Genomic DNA, 14,751 nt, shown 5'->3' on the forward strand with positions numbered 1-14,751 from the left:
TTAATCATTGTTACTCTCCCATTTACTTGTTATGACATTTTGGGTCTTTTTTCTGCTTAAAATAAAATTTTTAAAAATGTAGATATTTCACTTGAAAGGCTAGTGAATCAGGAGTATAACGGTGTTTCATTTTAATATTCGGAAAACATATCATTCCTTTTCATCCCATAACTCATGGAATTTTTTTCATATGATTATTACTGAAAATCATTCCATGCAACCAAGCTTTGTACACCATGTGAAAGGGGTGAGGCTTTTTTTCTCTTCTAAATTTCTACTCAGCAACTACTTTTCATCTCAGATTAATATTTACTTAAAAGTAATAAAACTCTACAAATTAAGATATGTCTCTGGGGCTGGGGATTTAGCTCAGCGGCAAAGCGCCTGCCTGGCAAGCGCAAGGTCGTGAGCTCAGTTCCCGGTACCGGAAAAAAAAAAACAAAACAAAAAATAATAATAAAGATATGTCTGACCACCCCCTGATAGACCACAAGCCCAGGAAAAGGATAGTGTATTGTGGAGACACTGTGTACCATACATGGCACAATTACGGGCATAATTCTTTCTATTAAGCATCTAAAATGAGAAATCAAGTAATTGTTAATTTTCCTATCCTGGTCAACGCACAATAGGAAAACATCTACAAGCAAAGTGCATTGTTAATACTAATCATTTATAGTATTTTTTTTTTTTTAATCTAATCTTAGGGGCTGGAGATTTAGCTCAGCGGCACAGTGCCTGCCTGGCAAGCGCAAGGTCCGGAGTTCGATTCCTGGTACTGGAAAAAAACAAGAAAATAAAAAAATTTAAAAAAAATTTAAAAATCTAATGTGTCCTTATCCCTAAAAGAATAAAATTTATTTTCAAGAAATACTGCTACTTGCCTATTTTAAATATGTATTCCCCCAGTGACATTAAAGACAGAAGCAAAAGCTGAAATCACAGAAAGTATCAAAAAGTACTACGATAGGAAGGCAAAGCTGTTATGGCAATCACAAATGAAAAAAAGTAACAAGCTAAAAATAATAGAAAGGTATAACTACCGTTTGAATGTCAAGAATGCGTTTCTAATAGAGTCTTGGGGACTAAGTACTGGAAGAATGGGGCAAGTCTGTTAAACGGCTTACTAGGGAAAACGCTCCATATGGTGATATATTGCTACAGGAATCTAATAAGCCCTTGTAAATACAGTGGTGGAAATGGTCCTCAATCGGGGGTGGTACATAACAGATCGTTTGAAAACACATACGGCCATTTCCCTAGGAAAGGGGTGGGCAGAGGACGTGTGCACCTGCGAGTTGGCGCACCTGCCAGTTGGTGCCCATGGGCAGGGTAACCCCCGCAGCGTGTCAGTCCGCTTGAGAAGTGTGAAGACGTCCGCTCTCCGAGACAGCGGCCAAGCTATGAAACTCAGATCCAGAGTTAGGGCAGGTAAAGACTTCTGGTGAAGCTCAAAAAAAAAAACCATACCATGCAAAAAAGGCAAAGAAAGCAAGCAGAAAAGCCTAAACGTGGGAGAAAGGTAGTGAAGGAAGCAGTGAGCTAGCTGACAAGCTGTGAATCGCTTTTCCCACACTGACAACCCAAAACACTCTGCCTCGGAGGTTTTCCTCCGCCGCCGCCCCCCACTGCCCCCTCACGGGAAATCTGCAAGTGGCTTTGCCCAAAGAGTTTCCACCCCAAAGGTGACTGCGAGTTCTCCGTAAGCACTTTTAACAAAGAAATGTCTTGCCTGGAGAAACCAGACGTGGAGATCACTCGGTCTCCCACCCCAGCTTCGCTCGCGCGCGCGTCTGGAGCTCGCTTCTCCTCTTCTCCGCGAAGGAAATCCAGCGGTCTCCCCCGGGCGGGCGGCCGACGTCCCGCGGGCCGCTACATTCACCTCCCGGACGGGGCGGGTCACCTGGCGGCGGGGGACCGTCACCGTTCCGCCCCTCCTCCTTCCCGGCTCCAGGCAGCGCGGCTCGGCCCAACTTCCTGCGGCAGGAAGACCCTGACCGCCACCAGACGCCGCCCGGCGCGGCCCGCGGCGCTCCTCACCCCGACAGCTCGGTTTTCTGCAGCTGGAGAACCTCCGGCGCATCGGCTCTTTATTGTCCTTCCTTTTCCTCGCCACTGAGCATCGTTTGCTCTTCCCGGTGTCCAGAAAGTACGGGCTTCCAGGTCTCCAAAGGCCTCAGCTTTCTCTCCCGCCGCTACGCGGGCGAGGAAACCACTTCCGGGGGGCACCCCTCGGCGCCGCGCGGTTGGCGGCGGAACAGCTTCCGGGTCGGCGGCTGAGGCGCTGTCTCTGTTCCTGCTGTTGCTCGCCGGGGCTACAGGCTCTGTGGAGCCGGCGGCGGGCGGCCGGGGGACCGCTGTGGCAGCGGCGGGAGCGCCCGCGGCAGGGCAGGAGGCCGAAGCCTGGAGGAGGGAGGCTGGGGCTGCGCGCGCGCGCGAGGCGCCGGCATGAGCCGGACTTGACCGCGAGGCGGAGGCAAGAGCCACCGCCCCCTCGTCCCCTCCCCCGAGAGGCGGCGCGGCGGCCGAGAGGGATGGGGGGCGCCCGCCCGGCCTGAGCCTCGCCGCGGCGTCGCGGGCTCACGCAGCGCTTCCTGCGGGCCTCCAGTGCGCGCTCAGCCCCAGCAGCCTCCGCCCGGCGGGCGCCGCGGAGGCGACGAGGAGGGGGCGCCCGTCCGGGTGGGTGGGGCGGGCAGGGTCCCCGAGGTCGCCGGCTCCGCGGCGGAGGCAGAACTGCAGACCTGCGGGTCCTCCTCGCCCTCCCCCGCGGCCCGAGAAGTAACCGTAAGTCTGAGCTGCGCGGTCGGGTGTGTGCGAGGCGCGCTCGGCCCGCTGCGGGCTCCCGCGTTCCGAGCTGGCCGAGCGGGTGCCTCGCCCTCCTCCGTGGGCACTGTCCGTCCGTCCCCACGCCCGGACGGGCAGCATCCTCCGGCTGCCCCGGGGGGCTTTCCTCCCGGCGGATTGGCCAGCCTCCCTTTCCGGGGCGCGTCCCATCCTCCCCATCTGGATGCAGCGCCTTGCCGCCCTGTCCTTAAAGGATTCGTGCTCTCCCTCCGTCTTTTCCTGCCGTCCTCCCCGCGGGTCTCTTCCGTGAGGAAAGCCTCGGGTTCTGCTGGCCTCGGGACCGGAGCCTGGAGCCAGCCGGAGGGGAAGGTGCTCTGCCGGGCGGCGGTGGGTGGGGACAGGTGCGGATGCTCCAGTGAACCTGTTTTTTGCTTCTGCTGCCACCAAAACAATAGGGACGCCCCCCGCCTTTACCCTCCTTCCTCTCCCTTCCTAACTATGTGTATGAAGTGTTTTCTCTGCGTTGCTGTTTGAGTCGGAGGAAATTGGAGCTAGAGCTGTAATTAAGCATCTTCTGTGGAGGTTTTTTACATTAGACTCGAGTAGCATGCGAACAATCTTGTATTGACACGAAGACCCATTCCAGAAGATCTTTACTAGTAGATCTGAGAAACGAATGTGAAAACAAGTCTGATGTTTCAAATGGGGTTTTGGATACCTTTGGCTAATGTTTAATGTTTTGATTGACTCTTAATTTACAAGTGTGAATGTGTGTGTCTGGTTTGAAAACCATTGTGCGGGAAGCTTTTTAGTGGAGACGTATAAGTGGTTAAAAAAAATTCTTAGCATTAAGGTGATTTTTTGAAGATCATGTCACATTGTATTTTATAAACTCACTTCAGTCATTCATGTCACAAAAGCCTCTTTTACTAATATGTGTCAACCAGAAACAAATGTTACACATCTTGGTGCCTATCAGCTCCTTGCTTCTTAGTTTAAAAAAACCGAATGTCTTTAATGTATATTTTCAGATTTTTTTTACGAGATTGTTTTTCTCATTAAAATTCGGTTTACTTCCTAAGCTATTGGAGATCTTTCCAGAAATTAAATTAAAATACAATTTTAATGCCATCAGTAATTGGACAGTAGCTCTCATGTGATTCCAGGCACATACTACTTTTCAAGGCACCATAGAAAGCAAATGATAATTTAAGAATCATCATGCTGGGGCTGGGGGTTTAGCTCAGCGGCACAGCACCTGCCTGGCAAGCCCAAGGTCGTGAGTTCGATTCCCGGTACCGGGAAAAAAATCCTAAAAACCCAACCCCCCCCCAAAAAAATCATCATACTCTGTACATTGCAAATTCATTGTTACTGTTCTGTATACTGCTCTGTGATGCAGTCTGGTAGCTTCTGTGATTTGGTTTTCTTGAAAAACGTAGTTATTTTGTTAAATTAAGTGTACTCAATGTCTCCCCCCAAATAAACTCCTCCTTTCAGTAGTTTACTTTGACTGTTTATTTGATTTGTAATTTATCCTTCACAGATTTTAGTTTGAAGTAGGTTGAGGAGACGTAGCTTCATCTATCTCTCTTGAAATATACTTTATTTGGTACAGACGCCAAGTGCTGGGACAGAGTTGCGTGTATTATTCAGGGGATGGCTTTTGTATTCTGTAAAATTTATCAGTTTCCAAATAAGGATAGTATTGTAGTGAGGTGATGACAATAACTTGGGAGAAACCTTTAAAAAAATTTTGATTCCTCTTCAGGGTAGGATGAGAAACATAAGATAATATTTTCATATTTGCTTGTTTCCTCACCCATGGCTCTGAGCGTTCTGAGTTTATACTATGAAAAAGAGTCTGATACCAGACTGTGTCATAAACAAGGCTGTAACAAGTAGCTTCTGGGACAGCAAAGTAAGTTTTACACTTCTGTAGCACTGCCCACTTCTGAGAGTTGGTGTTCTTTCCTCTTCCTTCTATGGGTGTATACTCAAACTTGGAAAGTGAAATATGTAGATTTACAGCTTACTTGTAGGTAAAAGTTCGAGATAATTTTTAAATATTTACATATAGTAGATGGAAGAACTGAATTAAGTGTACCTGGTTTTCCCTGAGTGCAAAGTAGAAAAAGTTCCTCAATACTTGGATAATCCCACCCTCACCCCTGAAGATGTATACATTTTTTAGGTTAACTTGTAAAATGTTTTTTCAGATATTACACTCTGCATACAACACATTTGACAAAAATGATTTGAGAGTGTTTTCAGTCATTATTAGAGATCAGCCCGAAAGGAGTCTTTGTGTTTTGTTCTAAAAGTGCTTGAGTATTTTAAAAGTCCTTTTCTAAAAGGACTTTTAAAACTATTCTAAAAGTCCTTTTCTCAATGTGACTTGCTTAGGGAACAGTAATTTTGGACTCTCAGTTTATCCTTCAGACAATCTCAGATGGCCTTATTTTTATCTTCTTTTCCAGATAACTTTCATGCACACTTCATTCCAATAAACCTTTATTGAACATCTACTATGTGTGTGAAACTCAGTGTTATATTTTGAATCTGCAAGGCTGAATGTGTCAAGATTCTGTTTCTCATTTAATTTTACCGTTCTAGATATTTGATGTGATTCTGTCTGCCTTAGACTCCTCATATAGATTAAGACACGACTGGGGCTGGGGATTTAGCTCAGCGGCAAAAGCGCCTGCCTGGCAGGCGCAAGGTCGTGAGTTCGGTTCCCGGTACCGGAGAAAAACCAAAAAAAAAAAAAAAAAAAAAAGATTAAGACACGACTTTATTACAGTGTTGTTTTGCATCCTTTCTATAAAAATAAGTGACATTTATAGAGTACTTAATTTGTGCCAACTGTGCTGTTTTACATACATTGTTTCATTTTTAAAGTAGTCCTACAAATATTTTGTCACCATTTAAAAACCATACTGTCTTATAGTATTAATTTTTTTCCTATGTTATTATTAGGGGATGTGACTTACCAGCAATTTGATACACTTCAACTTAATTCTTTCACACCTTTCACGTTTTTCTTTAACATGGTCTCCCACTGTCAGCTCTTTTTTCCAAATTTCATATATATTTTATTTTTTATTTATTTATTTCTTTATTTTGGGCTTTTTCCGGTACTGGGTATTGAACTCACGACCTCGCGCTTGCCAGGCAGGTGCTGTGCCGCTGAGCTAAATCCCCAGCCCCTTCATATGTATTTTAAACATTTTATTCTATTTTTTTTAACCAAAATTGTCAACAGTTTGCCATTTTTTAGGCCAATGCCTTTTACTACTAGTTACTCTCCTGTCTTTAGGACTATAGAACCAATAAGTAATACTTCTCAGGTTCTTGAGAAAGGTATTAGTTGATCTTCTATTCTTAGTTTGACATACACGTTTTAACTTGACATAGATCTTCCCTTTTGGTGTAGCAAAACACTTGATATTGCCCAAGTACCTTTATTTTTGATTGGCACAATGATAGGGTAGAGTTCCTATTGAAGGAGATAACATTGACTAAATATTATATGTATTAGGTGGTGGGACTACAAAGATGAAGTTGATTCTTTTCCTCATTGAGCTGTAAATGCACATTTAAAATCCATGAAGAGAAAGTTTGTAAAACATTGAGATGCGCTTAGTTTTCCAAGCAGGCATTAAACCATTGTCAGTGCATCTACTCAGAGTAGGGTAAAGGAATATATGTAAACAAACATATTAAGGCAGAATTTTCATTCTGTATCCTGGCCTAAGACAGTAGCTGACTCACATTTACTCTAGTGCTAAATGTTCCATATCCCATCTTTATTTTAGGTTTTTAAAAAGACATTTTGAAATAATTTCAAACTTAAGGAATGCCAGAACAGTACAAAGAGCTGTGTGCCCTTCACCTAGATTTTTCTCATTATTAATATTTTGCTGTATTTCTGTTGTTTGCCATCTTTCTCCATACATACAGGTACTCATTATCAGTCTTTCCCTAAACCTTTTGAACAAATTGTAGACATGCTATCCTGTCACCCTTAATTAAATACTGCAGTGTCTCTTAAAAACAAGGCACTATATTATGCAGGCCTCTAACAATACATATTTAGTTTTAATATCTTTTTAGACTTCTTCAGCCTGTTTTCTATATCGTTTCTGTCCTTGGCAGTTTTGTAAAGGACAAACTGCATTTTATAGGATGACCCCCATCCTACCTCTGTGTACTATATCCTTATGACCCAGTGGGGTGATGCTTTCTTGGCAGAAGTATCACAGAAATGGTGGTGTACCCCTCTAAATACATTGCATCTGGAGGCATACAATATCAAACCATGTCACTTGCAGTAATGTTAACATGGTCATATTTGTGTCTTTGTGTAATTAGTGGTTGTGGGATATATTCCAAAACTGCGGGTTTCCTGTTTCTACTTACTAGCCTTAGTGGGTATCATGGATGACTGCTATTTTAATTAACCACTTTTATGATGATTGGCAAATGGTGTTTATTTCCAGTATTACTTCTATATGTGTTAATGGTATTTTATTTATAAGGTAGCCCCCCATTTATTGATTACATCACTAATGACCCAGATTTTTATTTTATTCAATGTGTAGTGATTTGTTCCTATTACTGTCTGTTTAAATTATCCCAGTTTACTCAAGGAGAGCCCCTTCAAGCTGGCTTCTGTGCCTGTTATCATGAGCCTAACTTACTGTACATTTTCTTAGGACTTTCTAGCAGAACAAGCTGTTCGTGGTTCATCTTGTGCTTTACTTGCTCTGTCCCTCCAAGGAGCCCTGTTTTTGCCTTTGTAAAACATGATATTTAAAATCAAAGATTTGGGGACTTACTTTGCTCATTGCTATTGGGGTACCATTGTTTCTAAGACCTCTCAATGGACAGAATTAGGATATAGATGTATGGTGTATGTACACATACATACATAATATATACCCTCGTATATATGTGTAAATATTTCTACACTGTGTATATATAAAATCTCGTTGGTTTTTAAAATTTCCATATCAGTTCAATACCCAGGATTCTTTTTTGCTTTCCCCCATATTTTTTCTGTGGCAGTAAAAATCTTCACTTGGCATTAGCCTTAATAGATAAATCATTATTAATCATTTGCACTGTTTTTGTTTGTTTTAGTAATTTGCCCTATTGTGTTACCATACTCCCTACCATGTAGATCATCTGTCTGCATGTGCCCTTACCACCCGAGTCATTGACTCCTGGGCCTGTTGACCTCTTTGTGAATTCATAACCACTCTCTGGGTGCACAACTCAGGGCAACTTCCTATCCTCACACAACACCCATTGTTCACCTATAGGCTGATTGGGTGACTCCTCTGTTAGACCTCCTAACATGGCTTCACTTCCCTTGCATCCTCAGCCAGCATGCTGACTTCTTTACATCTCCCAAACATAGTTAATAGTTAAATATGTTGCAAAGGTTTGCGCGCGCACACACACACAGTATATATATGATTAAATACGTACATGACCCCCATCCAGCACCTTCAAATGGCATCATGTTGTGTTCTGCCCTTGATTTTTGCTTGTTTTTACTTAACACATCTTGAAATATTTGCCACATGAGAGCGAAAAGCAACACTTCATTCTTTTTAACAATTTATATAGTCATTTCAGTGTATGTGAGAGAGAAGATATAAAAATCTCCACAAATACACACATTCCTAATACGTGTGGTAGAATGTTTGATGATTGTAAATTTATCCCATCCTGTTGTGTATTCCTTTTTGCAATATGTCTTTGCTGCTTCCACCATTGAGAAGTAGAATCTGTTTTTCTATTTCTTAAGTCTTGGCTGACCTTGTGATTTTGACCATTAAATATAGTGGAAGTTACCGGGTTAATAATATCCCTGAGTTATTGCGGGCTGATCAGGTCCACAATCTCCCAAACAAGTGTACAGCGAAGGCTAAATAAAAAGAGGCAAATGGAATGATTTCAGGGCTCCAGGAGGATCAGAGCCCTCACAGACTTTGAGATTCTTTTGGGACTAAAACCAAGACCTTCTCTGGTGGCCTGTATTTATTTGGTTATCAGAAGGGTGGGGAGTACTCAAGAAGGATGGAATCACTCAAGGACTTTTCCAAGTAAGGTATTAAGTTAATCCATCCAGGAGTGATATGCCTGAGGCTATAGTCTTTATCTAGTTAAGATGGATCCAGGTGTTCTTGGCTGTGATCTTGTCTTATCCTTTGAGGTTTTCCTGCTTCATCACCACTACAGGTTATAGAGGGATTTAGTGACTGACAGAGGTTCACTTACTATGAGTCTGCCATTTCCAGACAAGGAGCCTAGGCCTTGAACAGATTCACAAGTGAACATGAAGAGCAGTTGGTAAAGTCTTGCTTAGGTCTGCTTCATAGTAGTCTTCATCAGAAGTGATGTGAGTTCTGGAGCCAAATCCTTAAAAGGCTTCAAAAAGTGCTTTCCAACAATTGCCAGCAAGCAGCCCAGTGTAGCCTGTAGGAGGATAAGAGGACCCTTATAGGAGAACTCATATGTCTCAACTGACATTAAAGTGAGTTATCCTAGACCTACTAGCTCAGCTGACCCTTTTGCTGAATGCACCTGCCGAGAAATTAGAGATGAAAACCACAGAGAAACTTAGAGTTGTGAGGAGTAACATGTTGTTTTGAGACTCTTAAGTTTGGGGTGATTTGTTCTGCAGCAATAAACTGTTCCTTTAGACATCTAGTAATCTACTCTTGTATTATGAATACTATATTGCAATAAATGTCTTTGTACACTGATTTAATTTTAATACTTACTGCCAGATTATTTTCCAGAGATACTGACCCAATCCTGTCACCCTTAATGTCTGAGAGTAACTGATTCCCCCACAAATGCAGTTACTGAATGCTTTTCTTTGACCACAAAATGTAAAGTAAATCTTCCTTATGATGCTTGATTCATTTCCCTAAGTACTTAGGAGGCTAAACATCTATCTTTAGATATATTTATTGGTCAGTTTGATTTTACTTCTGTGAATTGCTCATTTATATCTTTCTTCATTTTTTTTTTCCTATTGGATTATTGTACCATTGTCAATTTGTGATGCTTTTTGATATATTTATTATAGATATAATTCTTACTTTAAAACGTGCCTTGTCAGTCTTTGGTTTTTGTCTTAGTTTATGGTATTGTTTACCATAAATTTATTGGAGGGGCATTTCATGTAATCATTTATGCCTACTTTTTCTGTTACTTCTAATATTCCTGTCTTGAGAATATCTTTCTTATCTTGGTTATACAAACTTTTTCCCAAATTTTCTTCTAACTTTATTGACTTTGCCATCAAAGGTTTGATGTTCATTTGCCACAGAAATAAAACAGTGAGTTATGAAGGCAAACTAGGGGGGATCTGGGCATGGTGATGTGTACCGTTACTCCCAGCTACTCTTGATGCTGAGGCAGGATGATCACTAGGTCAGGAGGTTAAGACCAGCCTGAGCAACACATCAAGACAAAAGGGAAGTGTGACTCCCTTTGGTGGAGCATTTGCCTAGCATGCATGAAGTCCTGGGTTCCATCCTGCAGCTGCAAAAACAAATAAGTCAGGGGGTTATCTTCCTGAAGTGATAAGAAATTAGAAGTAGACAGTCCAGGGCTCTGTGGTGGCTCCACAGTGCTGTCTTAGTCATCCAAGGCTGTGACCTTGTGGTCCTGGGATGACATGCTGGGCTGTGGCAGCTACTTCCTATTTCTTCTTTCATAATCCAGGCCTCTGCTTGTTTCAGCCTGGGATCTTACCTAGTTTGGCAGCTAATCTCTGGGGTTGCAGCCAAAACAAAGGAGGCCCCCAGAAATATTGTGAAATATTTGTTATGCTCTTTGAAAAAAAGTAACGCTGATTTTCTTTCTGTGTCATGATAAATGTGTCTACAGAATAAGACCCCAGAAATTTTTTCCTTTATCCTGTTGGGCTACCATGTTTTTAAAAAGTTTCTGTTTCCACAGTTAACTAGGTGGGAAGATAAATATGATTAATCTCAGATTTGAAACTAATGTTTAGAACACAAGACTTTATCTTTGTGTTCATTAAAAGTATTCTATGTATCAATCACTGTGATAAACCCTGGTTAACTTAATATTGCTATGATCCTTGTCCTCAAGGAGTTTTCCACAGAAGTAGGGAAGCAGATACATATTTCATTGTAGTTTTATGTTTTGTTTTATTTTGTTTTGTTTTTTTCTGGTACCGAGAATCAAACTCATGACCTTGCGCTTGCCAGGGAGGTGCTGTGCCGCTGAGCTAAATCCCCAGCCCCTCATTATAGTTTTAGATGGTAAGTTGACTGTACTGTTAAGTTAGCGAGGCAGAACATGTAACTTAGTGTGGTTGAGAAGCTATCATCAGGAAACTTGATAGAGAAACGGCTTTTAAACTGAGACCTGAACAACCTGTAAGAGTTTGCCTATTGGGGAAGAGCTTTAGTTGTTTAGTGGTAAGACTGAGTTATAAAGATAGGCTATTAAGAAATAAATGGTGGTCTGGAATCAGGTGTGGTGCTGTATTTCTGTAATCTCAGCACTCGGGAGGCTGAGGCAGGAGGATTGCCATGAGTTCAAGGCCAGCCTGGGCTACATATAAGCTTGTTTAAGGCCAACTTGGGCTACAGAGCAAGACTCTGTCTCAAAAAAAAAGGTGGTCTTGTTTGAGTAGAAAATTGTTTTTAGGCCTGGGAGTCTTTGGAAGATTTTGAGACAAAATTGGACAAGATGAAATTTGTCTTTTATAATTAGGTTGTCATAGGGAAAATAGAGTTGGGACTAAGGTCTAGAATGTGTAGAACAGTAGTGTTGAACCTGTGACAGGGGTGCCACACCATGCTGTTTCTATCACTGAGCGCTCTAAAAGGCTCTCCATCACCATTGTAGACATTTGTCTGTAATACTAAAATCTAGTACTAGTTAAGTAAAATTTATTGAATATCTGCAAACAAAATGTAGGTAACTACAGAGATGTATATGACATAGTTCCTGTTCTTAAGTTTACATTTTAAAATGAGAACTAGATATCAACAATATGTTGTGATACACTAGTTATTATGGTTTGTAAGTAGATAACTCCCTAATGCCTCTTATAGGTGGGACCTTTGGAAGGCGATTGGATTATAGAGGTTTATAGCTGGCTTGCTGTTAGGAGGTGGGCCTGGTGAGAAGAGGAGGGTCACTTTGGATGTCACCTGGAAGGTTATATTTCCCTGCCCTTCCCTTGACTCTCCGTACTTCTGTCCCCACTCCCTCTGCCATGCTGACCTGCCTTGGAGTCAGCCAGCTACAGACTGAAATGTGAGCCAAAATAAATCTCTCCTCCCTTAAGTTATGGGTGCCGGATACTTTGTCCCAGCAGAGAAGAAAATGACCAGAAAGTGACCACACTGTCTTGTAAAATGAAGGCAAATAAGGGCTGGAATTAAAACTTGAACCCAAAATACCTTAAGCTTATATTCTTTCCATATATTCTACAGTACCTTCCATTGTACGTGTTTCTGCTTGACCATTATCTGTATGTTCCTTGTACTAGTTTACCTCAGAACCTGTAGGAAGTAGAGTACAATTAAAGTGGTTTTTAGCTTGAGGCACAAAGTATCAACAAACTCCAATCATTTTCTTCAGGTACTCTCTGTACTGGATGGCATATAACCTGGATTGTTGGTCAGAAAAATTACCACATTGCATAAATGAATTGCAATTATTGCAGTTATTGTGAATAGTCTTGAGAATAGTTTTTGGGAAACTCTGTGTGTGTGTGTGTGTGTGTGTGTGTGTGTGCGCGCGCGCTCGCGCGTCTTTTTGAGACAGGGTCTCGTTATGCGGTTCAGGCTGGCCTCAAGCTCACTTTGTAGCCCAGGCTGGCCTCAAACTTGCAATGATCCTCCTTCCTCGGCCTCCCAAGTGCTGGGATTACAGGTGTGTACGTCCGGCTCTGGGAAACTTTAACAGTGAGCTAAATAGGACAGTGTGGACAACATACCATGTCATTAGATAGCTGGATAACACTCTTCTTAATGTTAAGATTCTTCTTTCCATATTTTATACACAGAGCAAGGAATGATGAAAGGGCATATAAAACAAAGAATGAGAAAAGGCCATGCATTATTGCTAATAAATAAATAAAACATTGGTGGAGTTTTGATGATATATTTCTTTTTATTTCCAGAAATCAGTTGTAAAAATAGGTTATACTAGCTATTTCGACTTCAGCCAGATAAATATACAGTTGGTGATAATTTTATTATATCTCTACTTCTGTATAAGGCTGGACTCGCAACATGACCAATGTGGCTACATTTTATCTGTATCTGAAATGTGATTTGACATGACATCCACAGAATTATTTTAAAAGTTATCATATTCTAATTGGAGAAGCATTGATTATTTTTTCTGTAAAATAGAAAGACGAGGGGTCAGGCACAATGACACATTCCTGTAATATCAGCACTTGGGAGGCTGAAGCAGGAGGATCACTCCTATTTTGAGGCCAGCCTGGGTTACATAGTGAGTTCAACATCAGCCTGAACTACATAGCAAGACCCTGTCTTAAATAAAAAAATAGGGAGGACCAGGAAGGAAGGATAAAGATTGAAGTAATAATTTGATGTCATCAAATGAAAAACAGGAAAACTCAGGGAGGGGGTACTTCTGATTTTTTAACTACTCAAAAACTCTGAATGTGGATTAAATGTCAGATGCATAATGCAAGAGAAAATGAAAAATAGTAAGATTGCAGCTATTGGATTTTATAGTCTAGTAGCCTTTTTTGTCTGACATTCCTTGACAAAATTAAACCTTAATGCTCTATGCCAAAAGTTCTTAAAGGGTAGCATATATCAGAATCATCTGTAAGTCTTGTTAATACACAGATTGCTGTGCTCCACCTCCAAAGTTTCTAATATAGATGGGTGGGGTGTGAGAGTTTTCATTTCTAACAAGTTCCAGGTGCTGCTGATATTGCTGTTATCTATTGTATGAAATGAATTTATTCCTCACCAATGTCTCTAGAATGATAGGAACTGTCATTTAAGATTTAAGAAATACTCAAGTAATTACGTTTATTGCTTTTGATGAGGAACTCTGATGGAGAAAGCCTGGATAGGGGGGAGATCTAAAACACGGGTGAAATGAATTATAATTCCAAACCTTAATTTATGGAGAGGGTAAAAAAGCAAAATGGCATGATCATAGGAAGATTAACCTACATCATGTAGGCAACATTATTGGAGCAGAGAAAAAGACTAATGAGGTGAGAACAATGAGGTGGTTCTGACCACCTGTTATTTAGAATATGATTTAAAAGAGACCTCTCTTTTGGAATTTTTTGCCTTTAGACCTAGGTAGCATTAACTGCATGCACATAGAAGATAGATTGATCAATTAAGTATACATATAGATTGCTGCTTATTATAGTCAGCTATTTTGTTGCTCATGAAAACAGTGAACATACCTTTCAGAAAATACTTGGCAAGTATATTTTTAATATTATAACTGGTTTCTGTATTTTCTGCTTCTTAACTTCGGATTTGGAAAATACTTATGTGTAGGAAATACAAAGAATTAAAAAATTGTTCTTACGTATGATGTACAATTTAGACAAATAAAACATTCTTTTAGACAGTGTGCGTGCAAATTTTTAGATATGCTTTAGCAACTTCATAATATTCCATTATACAATTAACCACGAGAACATCTGCTTTAGTGACAAAACGGCTAGGTTCTGAATTTTTAGAAGCAAATGTCAGGCCACCGGAAGAGAGACAAAGGGAAAACATTAAGGGAGGAGGATTTGTATTACATGTTACACCCTTTAAAAATAAAGAAATTTGGAACAATTTTGGGAAAAAACAGCTTATAGACATGAAATAAATTAATGTTTTAACAGTGGTAAAAATTCAAGGAGGAAGGGAATACTTTCAGGGATGAATCTTTCATTTTTTT

The 14,751-nt window shown here is 41.1% G+C and overlaps 2 protein-coding genes across 6 annotated transcripts in view; one reads left to right on the top strand and one right to left on the bottom strand.

Annotated features, from left to right (window-relative positions):
- Positions 1 to 2,209, bottom strand: part of Krit1 (KRIT1, ankyrin repeat containing) — a 51,270-nt gene extending 49,061 nt beyond the window's left edge. The window contains exon 1 of one of the 2 annotated variants that reach the window (XM_005388010.2): positions 1,733 to 2,209. The gene's annotated coding sequence lies outside the window, so the exon portion shown is untranslated. The remainder of the gene's footprint in view (positions 1 to 1,732) is intronic. The other variant, XM_005388011.2, reaches the window with a different exon arrangement.
- Positions 2,210 to 2,579: 370 nt separating this feature from the next.
- Positions 2,580 to 14,751, top strand: part of Ankib1 (ankyrin repeat and IBR domain containing 1) — a 138,411-nt gene continuing 126,239 nt past the window's right edge. For all 4 annotated transcript variants that reach the window (XM_013515948.1, XM_005388008.2, XM_005388006.2 and 1 more), the window contains exon 1: positions 2,580 to 2,784. The gene's annotated coding sequence lies outside the window, so the exon portion shown is untranslated. The remainder of the gene's footprint in view (positions 2,785 to 14,751) is intronic.

The sequence above is a fragment of the Chinchilla lanigera genome, unplaced genomic scaffold (assembly GCF_000276665.1).
Source record: "Chinchilla lanigera isolate Chin_1 unplaced genomic scaffold, ChiLan1.0 scaffold00031, whole genome shotgun sequence".
NCBI lineage: Eukaryota > Metazoa > Chordata > Mammalia > Rodentia > Chinchillidae > Chinchilla > Chinchilla lanigera.